This window comes from Chiloscyllium punctatum, chromosome 7 (genome assembly GCF_047496795.1).
Source record: "Chiloscyllium punctatum isolate Juve2018m chromosome 7, sChiPun1.3, whole genome shotgun sequence".
Taxonomy (NCBI): Eukaryota; Metazoa; Chordata; class Chondrichthyes; order Orectolobiformes; family Hemiscylliidae; genus Chiloscyllium; species Chiloscyllium punctatum.
Genome location: NC_092745.1, coordinates 55025288 through 55043860, shown reverse-complemented (window position 1 = coordinate 55043860; position 18573 = coordinate 55025288). Strand labels below are relative to the sequence as shown.

The window sequence follows — 18573 nt, the reverse complement described above, 5'->3', positions numbered from 1 at the left end:
GTGGTTTCATCTTCACACTAGGACAATACTCCATTGCATTGTGTTTCATAATTACTCGTCTGAATTAGATTATTTATGATTCAAACTAGCAACTTAAAGCTGGGCATCCATGAAGTACTCTGAGCTATCCGCAGCAGCAGGACATAGTTTAGTGAACACATAGCTTGCCTGTTAGAATTTTCTCTTGGAGGTTGGTGTGGTGGTTGGATTCATGGACACAGTTACTTTTTTAAAGGTAATCGACCATTCATACGGAATTTTCAGATAGTGTATTAGGTTTATTAAGAAGCAACAGTTAAGATACAAAATATGAGCTAATTAGGCAGAAAGGTATATAACCATAATAGATTGAAATAGTGAAGGCAGCGCCCTTTCCTCCAGCTAAAGACTATTTGGGTTTTTTCCTCCTCTCCTGACCTATTTTCCATCTGAAGGAAGCAACTCTCTGGAAAGGATTGCACTCTGACCCTAAGCATCTGTGGATATATCTTATAGTAAATCACGTTCTGAATCCTTTTATTAGCCAAGGGTACAAGACAACTACTCTTAACATCAGAATAATGATAGCTCCCTTTGCCCTAAGTTAATTTTTCATTTTAAGAACAAAATTTTCATTTTCCTAAACATTGCAAGTGTTAATAGGGTTCATATGATACCAGTGATCTGGGGATCCTGGTAATCCTTTTGACCATTGTAATACCTACCTTCTGTACCTCTTTGTTAGCTGTGGTCATGTTGGTAAAGGGAAGTAATTGCTACAACAGTCATTTCTGAGACGTAGTGCTGCACAGGTAACACTAGCCAAAACTCACTTTAAAGGGACTCCAATTTGCAACATGATTTCTCCCTCACTCTCCCATTACCATCAAGAAAACACAACCCAATGAGGAATGTAGGCCAGCATGTCAAGAGCAGCCCATGTGCAAATGAGATACCAAACTGTTGAAGGTACAACATACAAATTAAACAGGCACAAGCAGCATATTAGATGAAGCCAAGGGATCCCACAACAAATGGATCAAATCAAATCTCCTTTGTCTTGGCAAATCCAATGGAAATGCTATCAATTAAGCAACTGGAATCTCTATAAACATTCTCATTCTCAATGATGACAGAGCATACAAGTGAGTGTGAATTTAAAGGCTGAAGCACTTGCAATTATCTTCATCGATGATCCATCTTGGAATCCTTCTGAGGTCCCCACTGCTAAATTTACAATCTTCAGCCAACCAAGTTCACTCCACATAAACACAAGAAAGGCAACATGATCTTGGTTTATCATAACCGTAGTGCCAAAGACACATGCTCTCAAACTAGCTTTACACTTAGAAAAAAATTAAATATGAAAATGAACATATAAAATACTCATTTAATATGTGTGATACTGCCTTATTGTTCACTGCAGTCTTGTCGTCTTCATCTGCCTTTTGCTCAATAGCAAACATCTGCAGCCTTTTCATATAACATAACCACAACTGTAGTCTGGTTAGATGTTGAGTTACTGTCAGAGAATGATGGATTTTTCTTTTAATATAGAATGCTCTTTATCCAAATAAAAACTTAGCATCTTTTATTGCATCTTAGTCACTGTTCATTATCATGCAGTAACCTGTCAAGATATAGTTGCGTTCCAAGTACAATTCAGTGCATTCAAAATTCTACCCTTTAAGCCTCATTATACTGGATAATTATCCTGAGTTACATTGACATAAGGCAGACTGCAGGAGGTAAATTTTCTGTGAATGTTTTGGGGCATATTCAAGTTTATGAAAGGGCTTATAAATATTCTTTCTTCTTTTCTTCACGAGACCACAATTTGTCTTGAAATTCATGTGCATTGCTCCTCTGCTTCCCCAGTTTTAAAAAATTGGCAAAATTCCTTCAAGCTCCAGGAACCATTGAAGAGGATGTTTGGCACGGTTGCCTTCATTGGTCACTGCACTGAGTATAAGAGTTGGACCTGAAAATGTGTTGCTGGAAAAGTGCAGCAGGTCAGGCAGCATCCAAGGAGCAGGAGAATCGATGTTTCGGGCATGAGCCCTTCTTCAGGAAGAGTTGGACCATCATGTTGTGGCTGTACAGCACATTGATGAGGCCACTTTTAGAACACTGTATTCAATTTTGGTTTCCCTCCTATAGGAAAGATATTATTAAACTTGAAAAGGTTCAGAAAAGCTTTACAAAGATGTTGCTGGGATTGTAGGTTTGAGCTATAGCGAGAGGCCGAATATGCTGGGACTATTTTCTATCGAGCGCTGGAGGCTGAGGGGTGACCTTACAGAGATTTATAAAATCATGAGGGGCATGGATAAGATGAATAGCAAAGATCTTTTTTCCATGGTAGAGGAGTCCAAGACTAGAGGCCCTAGGTTTAAGGTGAGAGGAGAGAGATTTAAAAGGGACCTGAGGGGCAACGTTTTCATGTAGGGGGTGGTGCATGTATAAGCAAGCTGCCAGAGGAAATGGTGGGGGCAGGTGCAATTACATTTTAAAAAGAATCTGAAAGGGCATCCATAGGCAGGATTTAGATGGATATAGGCCAAATGCTGGCAAATGGGACTAGATCAATTTAGGATATCTGGTCAGCATGGACAAGATGGACCAAAGGGTCTGTTTCCAAGCAGTATAACTCCATGACTCTATGACAAAGGTCTTCGTGGTGACAGAGCAATGTCAGGTCTTGGCAAGTGCACGTGTATGTAGCGAGAGTGATCCAAAATAATTTCTGGTATATTATGGAGGTTTCCAGATAGCTTTTCAGTGAGTAATGGTTCATTAGACAACTAAATATTGTGAAGGATATTTGAGTCTGGATCATTTTTTTGTTGAAGAATACTGAAACTGGAAAACACTTTGCGCCACACAAATTGTGAACTCTCTTCACAGACTTGTTTTTGGACTGAGGCTGACTTTCAAATCCTGGAGGAGGAAGAGGTTGAAAGACTTTCAGAATCTGGGATAGAATATGGAAACACAAAACTGTGAAAGCTGCACAACATTAAACCTTACAATATACAACCCCTGTTTAAAAACTGCTATTCCAATTTTTGTTTCTGACAATACCCATATTTTTCGCTGGGGAGTTGCATGGCAAAGGGGTTCAGATTGAAATGGACTGTGTGTATTTGTTTAAAAAAATTATGATGAACCTTACAGGGAGCCCCTGCTGGCCAACTGCCTTCATCCGAAATTGCCAGTTTGGTTCCTGCTTTCCAATCACACAAGTTAAACTTTGGCAAGATATGACCTCTGGATCTTGTCAGACTTTTCCATTTTCCTTTCCTTGGCGATGATCTCCTGTGATATTTTCAAGAATTCATGTAGGCCAACCAAAAATAAAGAGTGTCACAAGGTGGCCATTTTCAAAACATTGTACAAACTTTACAAAGTATTTTCACTGTCAGATAAGTATTAGTTCCATGTAAGCAGTCATGTGAAGGTTGCAATGAGATGCATTTTTATTTTATAAAAATAAAAACAACTTCGCAATTGCATTACAGTTTAAAAACAGACATATATTTAAATTGTTAATGCAAGTTAATCGACAGGCAAGAGATTAAAAATTTGTGGATTTACCAAATGACATTTTTTCAGTAGAGGAATAATTTTGTGGGGCCTTCTGAGAACAGAGATGGTGTTATAACTTGGTGTATTCTCCAAGCATTGCTGGGCACTGGCAACACTGTAAGGCTTTCTGTCATTAAACAGGTATGGCATCTAATTCATGTTTCCCACCCAGAAATTGTCTCCCACTTTCCAGTTCCACTTCACAGCCCTGAGTGATTGGCAGCACCCCAGTCAATCAATATCAATAACAGATAAGGTCATATTTCTCCCCCAATCAAAACTAACAATATCATTGTTCAAAAATAAATTTTTAGAGTGGGTGTAGAATTCATATTGGTCAACACCAACATTTGGGAGTACGTTACTATTGGTGAACAAATGACTTCAAAGTGACAACCTACAATGTGTTTTTGATTCAATCTAACATCGAGCTAGCGAAGAGGAAAAGTGTCCATCAGCACCTGCACAAAGAAACAAATCAGTTGGGCTTTTATTCAGGATGCATCAGAACATTTTATCCTCATGTTTTCACTTCATGATATGATTATAATAGAAAATGGTGATGAATTTGACGTTGACTCTCTGGAAGAGTTTCCCTTAACTTGGCCAAACTCTTATCCATCACAAAGCAGCACAGGAAACACCCACGAATGTTTATCATCCAAAATGTTGCGATGTTTGCAGTCAGCCTGGTGAACGAATTGGATCACTGAAATTTTCTTCAGAACACAATCCACTTCCTTACAGCATATCACGTTGGGGGCAAATTTCTCCCAACCAGTAGCAGGGCCATTGAATGAAAAGATAGATTTTATGTAGGCCTCACTGGAATGAATATAGATAGGTAGTGAAAATTCCACTTGAGGTGTGAGTATGGCAGAGCTACACCCTCAGAGCTACCCTGGGCGAACAACAACTTGCCAATTAGCAATTCAGACCTATGGGCAGCTATTTTTGGAGGTTGATGGGGATGTTCCAAGTGGCAGTTTGGGATGGAGGGGAGGGTTCAAAGAAGGGCAGTACTTCAGTCAGATTTAGAGGCTCCCCCTTTCTAATGAAGGCCTTATGTCCAAAACGTCGACTCTCCTGCTCCTCGGATGCTGCCTGACCTGCAATGCTTTTCCAGCATCACACTTTTTGACTCTTTACTTTTCTCCAGCATCTACATTCCTCACTTTCTCCTCCCCCACCACTGCCTGCCAAGATTCAGCAACAGTAGCAGGTTATGTCCTTTAAGGCTAATGGTGGGGTTCAAAAGCTCACATGGAAAATCTTGCCCCAGCAGACTGATCTGTGGTTATGAAGCCAGGAATCTCCACAAAGGTCAAGGAAATAGCAATGAAAGATTCCTCATCAAGAGTATCAGTTTAATGTTGATGTATAAATGGGAAATTCACCCCCAGTCAGTGCTATGCTACAAGGTAGCAGATTGTGTTCTGAAGAAAATTTCAGTCACTTCCATGTCTGTCGCTGTAAGAATAAGGTCCTCCAGTGTAGTTTGTATATGCAGCTGTGTTGCAAACTAAGCAGAGATAAATACCATCTGATTACTTTCACTATAGTCAATGTTTGCTGTAATAAAGTTGATTATTATTAAAATCTACCCAAAAACATTTCACAATTGGTAAGATTGGTGGTTGAATTAAAGCAGGATTTGGCAATAAGATCAAGTCTACTGCTTGTTTGGGAGTTAAATTCCAAGACATAGTTTGAACTGCATAGACTGTTACCTTGTTAAAATTGTAAAGAATGTACATGCAATCAAAGTTCCTTATATTCCTGCTGCTGGCTGACTTCACAATCCACTCTGGAGTAGTGCCACAATAATAAGGTGGACTTCATCACAACACTTGCCTCTTCCCACCCATATGTAAGAAATACACAACCAAATCCCACAGACATCCAGACGCAATTGTTTTGGCTTCCAGGATACATCTAGGCCCACTGCTACTTTCGAAAAGGGAAATATATGTGGAAAAGATGGTGAAACAACAGATTCTTCATAAGGTGTTCAGGAAGATAGAGACTAGAGCAAGAGAAGACTATCTCCCCCAACCCCACCATATTTTTGTAATTTTAATATTTATTAAAAACTGTGAACAGCTGAATAGAATACAATTGTTTTACACTTGCTACTGCAATGTTTGCACACCTTGGACTCAGCTGCTGGTCAGAGTAATGAAACCAACATTTTGGCAAAATACCATGAAAGGAATTGCTCCTTTTTTCTCAAGTGAACTTTAACAATAGGTGTCATGTTGTCTCATATAATACATTGAAGGTGTGAAGTGCCCTGTGCGAGGCTATCTGTGCCCCAATGTTCAGACTGATTCTATTTCTAAAAAGGAATTTACAGCATATTACATGGATTCATGCAGTTTTTGAGCACAATAAAACATAATTCTGCAAGTAAGATTCACCCCACAAACTTATATGTATATTTGCAGAATATGTGGTGTGTGTCTGGGGTTGGGGTATGAGTGTGCATGTGTGAGTGTAATGGGGTATAAGTCTGTGAGAGGATGTGAGTGTGGGTGTGTATGTGTAAGTGTATGACAGAGAGCTTGTGTATGAGAGAGGGTCTGTGTGAGTGTATGGGTCTGTAGGAGTGAGTGTGTGTGTGAGTGAGAGAGAGTGAGTGTATAGTGCAGTGGGGTGCAACCATGGGTACTGAACATGGCTATGTAAGATCCATGTAAGATTCTGTAAATCCCTTTTTTAGAAATAGAATCAGTCTGAACGTTGGGCACAGACAGCCTCACACTTTCAATGCATTATCTGAGTCAACATGGCACCTATTGTTAAAGTTCACTTGACCATGCAACTTTTTAAAAAAGTTCTGGAATTTACATATGAAAGAACTGAAACCAACATAGTCATTCTAAAAGATGACAGATTTAACAAACAATCCAGGTCTTTTTCAATATATAATTTCAGTTGCGTCACCAAATAAACCTGTTAGACTATAACCTGGTGTGGTGTGATTTTTAACTTTCCAATTAGTTTACCTGAAGATGTGTCACAATGTTATCACAGTATCATTCCGATCGTATAGCACAGAGGACACCATTTGGCTCATTGTGCTCTTCCTTTGTAACCCTGCAGTTTTTTTTATTCCCTTCAAGCATATCAGATTTCCTCTTGAAAGTTCTGGTCGAATCTACTTTCACCACCCTTTCAGGCGGTGCATCCAAATCATAGCTGTTGTATTGTTGCACAGATCTCTGAAAGCTACTATAACTTTAAGAAAGTCAAATAACATAATGTCATGTGACACACAGATAAATGTGTATACAGTATATGTGCAACTAGTGAGTCTGTGTCATTAGGCAAGTGATTAGTGAGTCAACTATGTATCTGCATAATTAGTAATAGGGAAGCATATAACCCAGATTGATGTGTAATTCTGAGATGTCACATTGGTTTACATAGTTCGTTGTTAACGAAGTTGCAAATATTTGTCTCAACAAAACCCTATCTACACCATAACTGTTCCATAGGCTAACACATAGGAAGGCACATTTCATCATGGTGGCAGCAAGTGGACACTACAAATTGATAACAGTACATTTATACTAGAATCTAGTCTCAGTAAATTAGCTTCTAAAAGCTAAAAAGGTGATGAGAGCAGTGACAGCCATGTCTTTTTATTCTTAACTGTCACCCATCATCTGTCTGAGTTCTGTGCTGAGGTTCCCTCTAACAACCAAGACTGAACAACCTGTACCAAATCACAGAGTAACAGTTGTGAGTATATACTTTCTCTCCCAAGAGAAAAGCAAAGCAGGCCATTGTGTCTGTTTTTTAAAAGAAAAAACAGCAGTTTGCAAATGGCCCAGTACAGTTGATTTCATAAAGCAATCCTCATTGAAGTATATCCCAAAACGCTAGAAAAACATTGTATATATTGTTAAGGCCTTAATTGTGTCCAGTCATCAGTTGATTCTATTTTCTTCCTCAGTGTTCGAGAAGGTGTGGAGATGCCAGTATAGGACTGGGGTGGACAAAGTAAAAATTCACGCAACACCAGGTTGTGGTCCAACAGGTTTGTTTGGAAGTACTAGCTTTTGGAGCACTGTTTCTTTTATCAGGCAGCTGTGGAGCAGAATGATAAGACACAGAATTTCTAGCAAAAGATTACAGTGTTATGCAACTGAAACAATATATTGAACAAACCTAGATTGTTGTTACGTCCTTCACCTTTTAGAATGGGTTGCAGGTTTCAGTTCATTAATATGTAAATCCTAGAACTTCTTTCAAGTCATATTCTCAAGATAACTTAAGGTTTCATGTAAAGAAGTGACTTCTCAGCTCAGACAATGCATTAAAGGTGCGAGGTTAGAGTTTGTCTGTATCCCAATCTTGAGTCAGACTGGTTCTATTTCCAAAGTTTATAAAATGTTCCACAGATTGATTGCCTGCAGATAGTATGCTTGATATCATTTCAACAGGTGCTCCACATACAGACATTGCATAGCTATTTACTTTAAAAGCAAATACAAAAAGCAAAAAAAGCACCAATTTTCAGTTCCTTCAATTTTTAAGTCCCGTATTGCCAAAGTATCTCCTTTTTTAAATTTGCTTCACAAAGATAAATAAACATAGAAAGATCACAAGCATTGTTTGGCGAGGTTGAAAAATGTATCCAGCAAATGTGTTCTTCAATATTATGATCCCTCCAGTGTTATCACATTAGAAGAAGATGTGAAATAACTGCACAGAGGCCAGTAAGGGTGGTTAGCACTGTAGCCTTACAGCACCAGGGACCCAGATTCAATCCCAGTCTCGGGTGACTGTCTGTGCGAAGTTTGCACTTTCCCCCTGTGGGTTTCCTCTCAGTGCTCAGGCTTCCTCCCACTATCCAAAGATGTGCACATTAGGTAAACTGGCCATGCTAAATTGCCCATAGTATTCAGGGATGTGTAGGTTGGGGGTAAATATAGGAATGGGTTTGGGTGGGATACTCTTCAGAGGGTCAGTGTGGACTTGTAGGGCCAAAGGGCCCATTTACACGCTGTAGGGATTCTATGATCCTGACACCAAGACACCTTTATTTACATTTGCAAAGTACATGGATTCTGACTAGCCAGTTCAAAGATAGTCCTGAGACCGAGGAGACCTGCTGAATCTCCTGTTTATATCAGTTATCCATGGCTCCTTGATTAGCCAGGTTAGCAATTCCAATCAAAGATCTCATAATTAATGAGATCCACCTGGTCCTGGTTCCAATCATTCCATGATGAATCCCAAATAGGCCTCAGATGCTGTCTATTGTGGGATGAGAAGCCAGTTGTGTTTGTTTCCAAAGTCATGATGATAACTGAAACAAAACTATTCAACATAGAAAGGGAAACATTCTAACTCTTGTTTGCATAAGATAAACGTTCCAAACTTTAGTATTTGGCAGACAATTCATTGTTCATTCCAACCAGGAAGTTAGCACATTAATATATTGAGTCACAGAATCATACAGGATGGAAACAGACCCTTCAGTCCAACTTGTCCATACCAACCAGGAATCTTAAACTGAATTAGTCCCATTGGCCTATATTCATCTTAACCTTTCTTATCATGCATCTGTCTAAATGCCTTTTAAATGTAATTGTACCCACCTCTACCAGCTCATTCCATACATGCATCACCTTCTGTGTGAAAACATTGCTCCTCAGATCCCTTCTGAACTGTGGGTAAAGCCTACAACTAATATTTTCCATGTCCAAGAACATAATTGAATTCTGGCGACTCACCTTCTCCCCAAATTTGCTTTGGTGAGGCAAATCAAAGGTATCATTAGTGCAACAATTGCTCATACATTGACTGCTGGTATGCTTGGTGTTCCTCAACAAACTGCATTTGCTAACAGTCTGCAGCACATGCATGCATCATTCTAATCTCACTCCCTTCAATGTAATGGTTTTGCAGAATGCACTGTCCATGTGGTAAAGTTCAAAAGCATTAAATGCCAAGATTTCCAGAACACCATTTCAAACCAACGTGTTCGTCCTCAATGGAAAGATTCATCCCTCATGTTTGTGAGATCCATAATGTTCTTCCATCATATATTTCACCACTGAAGCAAAACAAATGTGATTCATAGTTGGAAAGAAGGGTATTTAGCCAGGGTGGCATGGTGGCTCAGTGGTTAGCACTGCTGTCTCACAGCACCAGGGACCCGGGTTCAATCCCTGCCTCAGGTAACTGTCTGTGTGGAGTTTGCACATTCTCCCTGTGTCTGCGTGGGTTTCTTCCGGGTACTCTGGTTTCCTCCCACAGTCCAAAGATGTGCAGGTTAAGTAAATTGGTCATGCTAAATTGCCCGTAGTGTTCGGTACATTAGTCAAAGGGGAATGGGTCTGAGTGGGTTGGTCTTCAGAGGATTGGTGTGGACTTGTTGGGCCGAAGGGCCTGTTTCCACATTGTAAGGAATCTAATCTAAATCCGTGTCCTCTTGTTGTTAATGGAAATGCCTGGGGAAACAATTAACATTTTGGTGGGTTGCACTTAGAAACCCACATCCCTAATTTCTATGCTAAGCCCTTGCCATTGAGAGGAAAGTTTGCATTTGTGGTGCAGCTTAAATATGAATTATTCTCTCCCCACAATAACCAGCTCTCCCATAGTGGTTGCTGGTTCAGTGAGATAACCAAATTGAAAGGAATGAGTATCTCTTTCTTATTTTTGACAAGCCCAAGCAAAGAAGTTTGAGTGTAATTACAAATTAGCGGAGGTTTGCAGACTGGTTGCTCCCGGCTGCTTTGCATTGTAACGGCACAGGTGGGAAGAGCCAAGAACCAGAGATATCAAAAATAAGAGAAATTATTTTTTCTCCAAAAAAAAATTTTATACATCCACAATCCCTTGCTGTTTTGTTGCAAGCCTCAATGTGTCTTTTATTCGTCGGCAGTCATCTTGTAAATAACTGCCATTTCAACCACTATGGGGTATGTCGTGCAGAGATGACTAAACATTATTAACAACATCTGGATTTTCTGGCAGCTCTCTCTGTTACTGAGGGCGGAAAGCCGACTTTCTCTTGGACTGCGCTCCTCGTGGACGAATGCCTCAGACACACACTCTGAATCTGAGAAGAGATGGGCTAAAGGCTTAAAAAGCAGTAGCAAGGGAAAGCAAACATAAACAAGCCCAGCAGAATATGATAATTCAGAGTCTTGTCACTCGGGTGGCTCAAAGCCTGTGTATGTAGTGGACACCGTGTCAGGCATGCTTTAGTTTATGTAGTACGAGCTTAAAAAGCTTGTTTACTGAAAACTTTTGGACACTCGTTGTCAGCAAGTCCTCCGTTTAAGCCCGACAATCCTGAAACGCAAACTTCATTTACTGAGAGCCAGGAAAAGTGCTCCAGCTTTCATGCCCGTAGGGATGACCTGATTGCATGATCATCTGGCCGCCCTTCCCTCCCTCAGTTTCATTGGATGAGTGGGGCAGATGGATGTATGAATTATGTTAATATGGGGTTTCGTACAAAGACGAAGGTGTTGCCTGCCTTTTCCCAGAGCTGGACTCTCTGCTTTGAGCGGTTGACCAGGGCTAGGAGCTGGGCTCTGAATGCCATGTGAAACAGCGTGTGTTGGAAAGTTGTGACTGATTTGAATTTGCAAGTGTTTGAAAGCCTTGCGGAGGAGTTAGGATCCTGAGAAGATTCTTTGTGTAATCAGCTCAGGTAAGTGCATCGTTTAGTTTTCATTGCTGATTTACAGCTTCGACTGTTAATGCTGTCCTATCTCTTTTTGCTGTCTTATTTTCAGTTTTCATAAGGCCAATTGCAGTGGATCACGTAAACCTATGTTCCAACGCTGTTATTGTTTTGTGGGCAGTGTGCTTCAGGTTGTCTCTCATGACCTGCAAAACTTTAATATTTACAAATACTAGCTGAAGGGGTCTGACTGAAAGCAGATCTGAGGCACGGGGTCCAGAGAAGTGATTTTTTTTGGTCTGATTTCTGTTGCAAATATTTCTCGTGTATTTTCCGGGTACTTGACATCGCCGTTGAAGTGAAATTTGTTTGCTCTCCCTTCCCGAGTGCAGAGTCTCATATCCCAGTAATATTCCATCTAGACTCAGCAGGTATGGCGACATCCGTGGAGGGAGAAACAATTGATTAAGCAGAATTTCTGCACTCAGGGAAATACCCCCCCCCCCCCCCCCCGGAACAGGCAGGAATGTAGATCAGCTCTCCACTGGGGCTCTTGCGGCGCAGTGGTAGTGTCCTTACCTCTGAGCCAGGAGCCAGATGTGTGTCATGACACCCGTAAGCAGATTGCTCCTCGGATGCTGCCTGACCTGCTGTGCTTTTCCAGCACCACTCTAATCTGGTGCTCTGGTTTCCAGCACCTGCAGTCCTTGTTTTTACCTGCTTTTTTTTAAAAATCCCACACACCATTGAAACGGACAGTCAATTTACCATAACCAGTGTCAATTCTCTACCCTCGCTGACATTTATCTGGTACGTGAGAACTACCACCATTCCACCACACACATGTTGCATGTAGAGGTTGCTCGCTCATTAGAGCGTTTCTCTGTCTCACCCCAGGAAACCCTTGCAGTTGGAGGTTCCCTCTCCCAGACCCTGCCATTCCTGAAAACATTATTTATGTTAATACTTCCAGGTGTGCCATCAGGTTGAAGTACTCCTGAGGTTTCCTACCTCCCTCAGCATTGCCCACCCCATCCAGTGCTGCCGGCCCTCTGACCCAACTGCATTGAGTGCTCACCCTCTCTATTTTTAACAGGACTGTAAGAGCAGAAGCAACCATTAAGGAGGCTGTCTCCAGTGACCTTGTTGATCCCCTCCCACTGTTCGAAAGTGCCCACTCCAGATGTGTATTTTTGGTTCAGACACTGGAACGCTGAAGCCAGTGGGGAAATGCCCAATATTTCAGGTTGATGACTCATCATCAGGAATCTATCTGAAATGTTGGCTCCTACGTCTTTCTCCGTAGATTCTGCCCAAGCCTCCTGAGTATTTCCAAAAATGAATTCCAACTTAGTCCTACCCTTGCACCTTCCAACTCAGTATTGGCGGTGAGGGGGTTAAGACAACTCTCTCATATTCACTTGAGCATCGACTTTGTTAGAATAAATGAGTGAGTCTGCAACCACTTAGTGTCCAATGCCATCTCAAACGGACATTTCGCTTCTGCTGAAATACTTGCTTTAGGATGTCAATGATTTGTTTTATAGCATTTTGTTAGACAATTTGGCTCTTACTTGCATGTGTGTCTGCTCAATAGACCCCTTTCTTTTGCCACAGTATGCATGTCCATCTCAAAGCTCAGAACTTTCAAATATTATTCGTTGCTGAGGCTTAGGAAGGAGAATTGCTCTTTAAACACATTGGAGGAAATGGCATGATACCAAAACCCCTTATCCCCTCCTCCTCCCTCTTCCAGTGGCTTCTCCTGCTCTGTATAATCTCTCATTATTTTCCCAGTCATTCTTGATTCCAACAGGAAGGCCTAACCCTGTACCTATGTGAATCCTATGATTCCCCAAAGAGGCTTGAAACCTTAATCTGTGGAGAATTATAGAACCAGCCAGAAGAAGTCAAGCAGAAACCAATCTCTGAGTAGTCGATCAAACTTTCAAGTAGCACTGGTGGGAATTGTCCTGCTGCTTTAGTACATGCTAGTCTGTACCAGGGTAAGAGAGGTAAAGGTTATAGTATGGAGATCCAAAGTGGCAGTGCTCATCAAATATTGAACAACTTCATGAGTTGCCTGCTCAATCTGTTTCCAGTGATGTTATGTGTACATTTGCTAACCCAATTACTTATATAACTTTTGAGTACTTTACATTACAAGTGTGCAACATCGATTTGGAACCTGAAGGAACCTCAGAACACCCCAAAAATGATTCCCATTGGGTCCAGTTTTGCCACCTATGTCTTAAAGAAAAGCAATTTTACCTGACTGCAAGTTATTCCTTGGAGTCTGAAGACTTGCTCCTTGACTTTTTAGGGTGGCATGGTGGCTCAGTGGTTAGCACTGCTATCTTACAGCACCAGGGACCTGGGTTTGATTCCACCCTCAGGTGTCTGTGTGGAGTTTGTACATTCTCCCCTTGTCAACATGGGTTTCCTCCTGGTGTTCCAGTTTCCTCCCACAGTCCAAAGGTGTGCAGGTTAGGTGGATTGGCCATGCTAATTCTCCCATAGTGTCCAGGGATGTACAGGCTAGGTGGGTTAGCCAGGGCAAATGCAGGGTTATAGGCATAGGGTAGAATGGTGGGTCTGAATAGGCTGCTCTTCAGAGAGTCGGTGTGGACTCAATAGGCTGAATGGCCTGCTTCTGCACTGTAGGGAATCTATGATTTCATGATTATAGATTTTTCTTGATTTACAGTTGACTATAAGAATATGGGGCTGATAAGAGAGGTTTTTGTGATGTGTAAAGAATTAATCACCTTGGTGGTTCAAATGCCAGCTTAAAGGCTTTATCTTGAAGGAAGTGAAAGACTACATTGTAAGGATATAATACCACAGGGTTTCTCATGGATTATTCTTCGGAGTGGTTGGGTACCAATTTTACATGAACCGTACCCCTGTTTTCAAGGGAAAGATGCAGAACAGTTACTTAGCATTTTAATGCCAGAAGAGAAGGAAAACGTGGCACTGCCCACATACCCAACATTGGCCAGGTCACACATACCATTGGCAGAACCCTGGCAGAAGGAATTCTGCTTTTGCTGTCAGTTTGTCAATGGGGTCTGGCATGATATGATTCAAGACCAAAAACTTCATCACTGCTAATACTGCCAGGGAGTTTAAATCATATTAAATCACAGTCTTTCTACCAAGATTTAATATATATTCTTCATGGTATTCTTTGTATGTCTGTCCCTTTTTTAAATTTCCTGTAGCGGTCTATGTATAAAGGCAGCTGTTGTTTGTGCAACATGAGTGGACCTGTGCCAAGCCAAAACAGTGTATAAAACCTTCTTAAAGGGACATTTCTATTTTGTAAAAATACTTGCTGTTTTTATAGCAGTAACATCCCACAAGTTTTCACATCTCGCATACTTCAATCGGGTTTTCAAACAAATGACTTTGTTTCACAAAGACAGTAGCCTTTAATAATCAGTACCAGAAGTGTAAGCTCAGACAGACACAGTGAGTTGCTTGAAAAACAACCAGCAAACAATTAAAATTGAGTCAATTTGCAAGACTTTGAAAGATTGCTCAGAATGTAGCTGCTACACATTACAAGAATTTGAAAAAGCTTGTCATCTTGGAGTCTTTCATAGGCTTCCCATTGTACCATCTGTGGACTGGAAAACTAGAATTGCTTCTCACCACATTAAGAGAAATTGTCCCTGTTGGAATCGGAATGAAATCCAACTGAAGTTGACAAGGAATAAACTCTTTGTGTCTCATATAAGCATCACAAAATTCTTAGTTTAAAGTTATTACTTACGAATATTTGTACTGAAATCTTCCAAATTTTAATACTTGGCAACAATTAAAACAATTCTTCAAGTTTGTTGAATTATAATCGAACTTCATTCATCAACTATACGTAGGGCAGCATGGTAACACTGCTGCCTCACAGTACCAGGGACCCAGGTTCAATTCCACCCTTGGGTGACCATCTGTGTGGAATGTTAAATATCACACAACACCAGGTTATAGTCCAACACTTGATGAAGGAGCGTCGTTCCGAAAGCTAGTGTGCTTCCAATTAAACCTGTTGGACTATAACCTGGGGTTGTGTGATTTTTAACTTTGTACACCCCAGTCCAACACTGGCATCTCCAAATCGTGACATCTGTGTGGAGGTTGCATGTTCTCCCTGTGTCTGTGTGGGTTTCGTCTGGGCGCTCTGATATCCTCGCACAGTCCAAAGATGTGCCGGTTAGGTGAATTGGTCATGCTAAATTATCCATAGTATCCAGGGATGAATAGGCTGGGTGGATTAGCTATGGTAAATGCAGAAGTATGGGGTTAGAGTGAATGCGCTTTGGAAACGCAATGGGCCAAATGGCCTCTTTCTGCACTGTAGGGATTCTATGTTTCATTTTTAAGAGTTCACAAATTCAGAATAGTGATTTCAAACACATTTGTGTTTTGCCTACCCTTGATCATAGACTCCATCTATCTCTGAATTTGTAACTAATCTATTTAAGCAGTCACTACAGTCTTAGCAGATCATAAGGCTGGTCTCTCATTACAGACCGACAACTAGTGCTGGTTTAACCTGAGGATCATGACTTCTCTGGTGCAGAGATAGGTTGAGAAGGAGGACGTAACCTCAGCAAGTAGCAGGGATTGTACTCACACTATTAGTTTCATTATACATTCAACTAGCCATGCAGCAAACTGAGCTAAACTGACTGTATTGCAGAAAGAATATGAAAGGTTGAGAGATTTCCCATTTTATGTGGAATGAGCACTCAATTCCATCACAGTAACAGCAATTTGAATTTATCTAATGTCTTTAACAAAGTAGAGTTCCAAGAAAATGCACGGAATGTACAAAAATGTACAAAACTCTCAGCAGATGATATCCAAACAGATATGCTTTTCCAAAGATGTAGATTTAAAGGTGCCTATTAAAGGAAAAGGACTAGGTAGAGAGATGGAGAGTTGAGAGTGTGGTGCCAGAAAAGCACAGCAGGTCAGGCAGCATCCAAGGAGCAGGAGATTCCAGCATCTGCAGTCCTCACTTTCCCCTAGAGAGATGGAGAGGTTTATAGGTAGTATTCCAGAGCATGGAGTCAAGAAGCCTGGAGACTTGGCCATCAATAGTGAAACAAGGCAAGTGGAGAACACAGTTGATGGGTTGCATACAAGAGGAAGATAGAGTAGGGTGGGACAAAGCAATGGAGGGATTTGAGTACAAGACTAGGAATATTAAAATTGTGGCATTGCTGAATGTAGAATAGCGGGCAGATGGGTGATGGGTGAATGAACGAAGTGTGAGTTGGAATATGGCAACATGATTTTGAATAGCTCAAGTTTACGAAGGATGAAAGATGGCAGATTGATTAGCGCTGAATTGGAATAAGTATGTTTTGAGGTAAGAAAATCACGTCCCATTTTATAAAGGTCACAATTGGTTCTCACAATATAGTTTGGGGAAGTATGAAAGGCAGAACCAAATTTAAAATTGGATTTGTCACAATCATACCACTTGAATGCCGTTATTTAATATTTTTCTGAATGTCATGATTTAATTTTTTTCACAGAAGGCTCTTAGCTTTTTCATATGGTTCATTGTTGGTACTGAGTTATTCACATCCAAACTCCTAATGTATATACACTGAGACATTTGCCCACTCTGACGCAGACCCTAGCACTGCCCTCCACTGAAAGAGGGAGTGGAGTTTATCATTTGTGAGAGGTGTGGTCAATAAAAGATCATGCTGTTTTTGTTTCTTCTACAGAACATCAGCCAGAACATTACAGTTTGTTACAACGTGCCTAAATCCTGCTTAGCGAGCACTGACATGTGTGACAAGTCAAGCAAGGAGCAATCCTCACAGTTAGCATCAAAGTTCTATAAATATTAGAGGTGTTTAAGAGCATAGCATTTGTTTTGGGTTTTCCTAATAGCAATATTGCAAAGGCTAAAAGGAGATTTAAACAATTTCTACAATGTGCTCGTAATCACATATAGAATATCATCCTCTGCATGTCACTTACGAAAAGGCACTGTCTTTTCAATACTTGAGCATTTCTGAATAAAGACATATATTGCCAAAGCTTTTCATCTTGTGCTTATAAGAACAATTCTCAAGAGTATCAAGATGAAGGAAGCCAACCTTTATACTGTCTGAGAGGAGAGTTCTGATTTGTTGGCAAATGGAAATGATTATTCTTTTGGCAAGTGGACACTGATTTTTTAAAAAATAATTTTTGGAATATGGATGTCGCTGGCTGGGTCAGCATTTGTTGCCCTTCCCCAGTTGGTGAGCTGCCTTATTGAATTACAAACCAGCAGTCCAATATTAGATGTAATTCTATGTTTGGACAACATTTGCTGGATAATCCTGAGTGCACAAAATTTTACACTACCAATTTAGGCTTAGCATCAGGCTTGCAGTGCAGCACACTTACATGAATTGGAAGTTACATATTATTTATACATAGGGCCCTGTTCTTTACAGACAGAATTGTCATGTACATGCACTGCTCCTGGTTCAACTCAACAAAGTACATGACATCCATTCACTGGTTCGTTTCTCAGGAGTCAAATTAACTAGTTTAAAATTTAAACAATGTTTGGCAATTACCTACCAATCATCTCTCACTGATGCATTCTTTGTAGCAAAACCTCTACCAATCAGAGTCCATTTGCCAAAACCCAATAGTAATCAACACTCTGCTGTCATATTGTACTAATGTTAGTTTCCCTTTCCATTGTTATTTCTTGCAAATTATCCTGATAAGTGCAAGACAAAAAGCTTCAACAAAAGGTGTCCCCATTTTCAGTAATACCCACATTCTGACAACTTTACACTGCTGTTTTTTTTTACGAGGTCCTGTGCATTTCTTTTGTTCAGTTAACTCTGCAAAATTACTTTTACCAATGCTTCTTAAAAAGACAATTTCAGAATGTGAGCTGTCAATTTGTTTGGATGAATGCTACAAACTGTTCTAGTCCATGTGGATCAGAGCAGAGGTTGGGAGGTATGTGAGGAATTTTCACTATGCCCTGCATATGTATACTGGGGTGAGAATCCAGGGCAGGAATCTCTCAAGGGCTGCAAAAACTGAGAATTCTTGAAATTAAAATTCAAACACCTGCATGTTTTGTCACAAATCAGGGAATATAGATGTGCCTCTGAAAATGATTTGTCACTGGCATCACAAATAATTATTTGAAGTATTTCATAGAGGTTTAATTGAGAGAAGCATTATGCAGACATTTATCAGTATGCATTAAGATCACATCTTAACACCTCCCCCAAGATTATTTGTAGATTTTAATTATTCATGTGGGAATTTCCTCTTCCACTCTTTCTAGACAAAATGTGCTTCAGTATAAA

At 40.5% G+C, this 18573-nt stretch overlaps 1 protein-coding gene across 2 annotated transcripts in view; it reads left to right on the top strand.

Annotated features, from left to right (window-relative positions):
- Positions 1-18573, top strand: part of LOC140479660 (discoidin domain-containing receptor 2-like) — a 155610-nt gene that overhangs the window by 42649 nt on the left and 94388 nt on the right. The window contains exon 1 of one of the 2 annotated variants that reach the window (XM_072573605.1): positions 10914-11248. The exons of the other annotated variant lie outside the window; for it this stretch is intronic. The gene's annotated coding sequence lies outside the window, so the exon portion shown is untranslated. Of the gene's footprint in view, positions 1-10913; positions 11249-18573 lie in introns of those variants that run through there. 2 annotated transcript variants of the gene reach the window in all.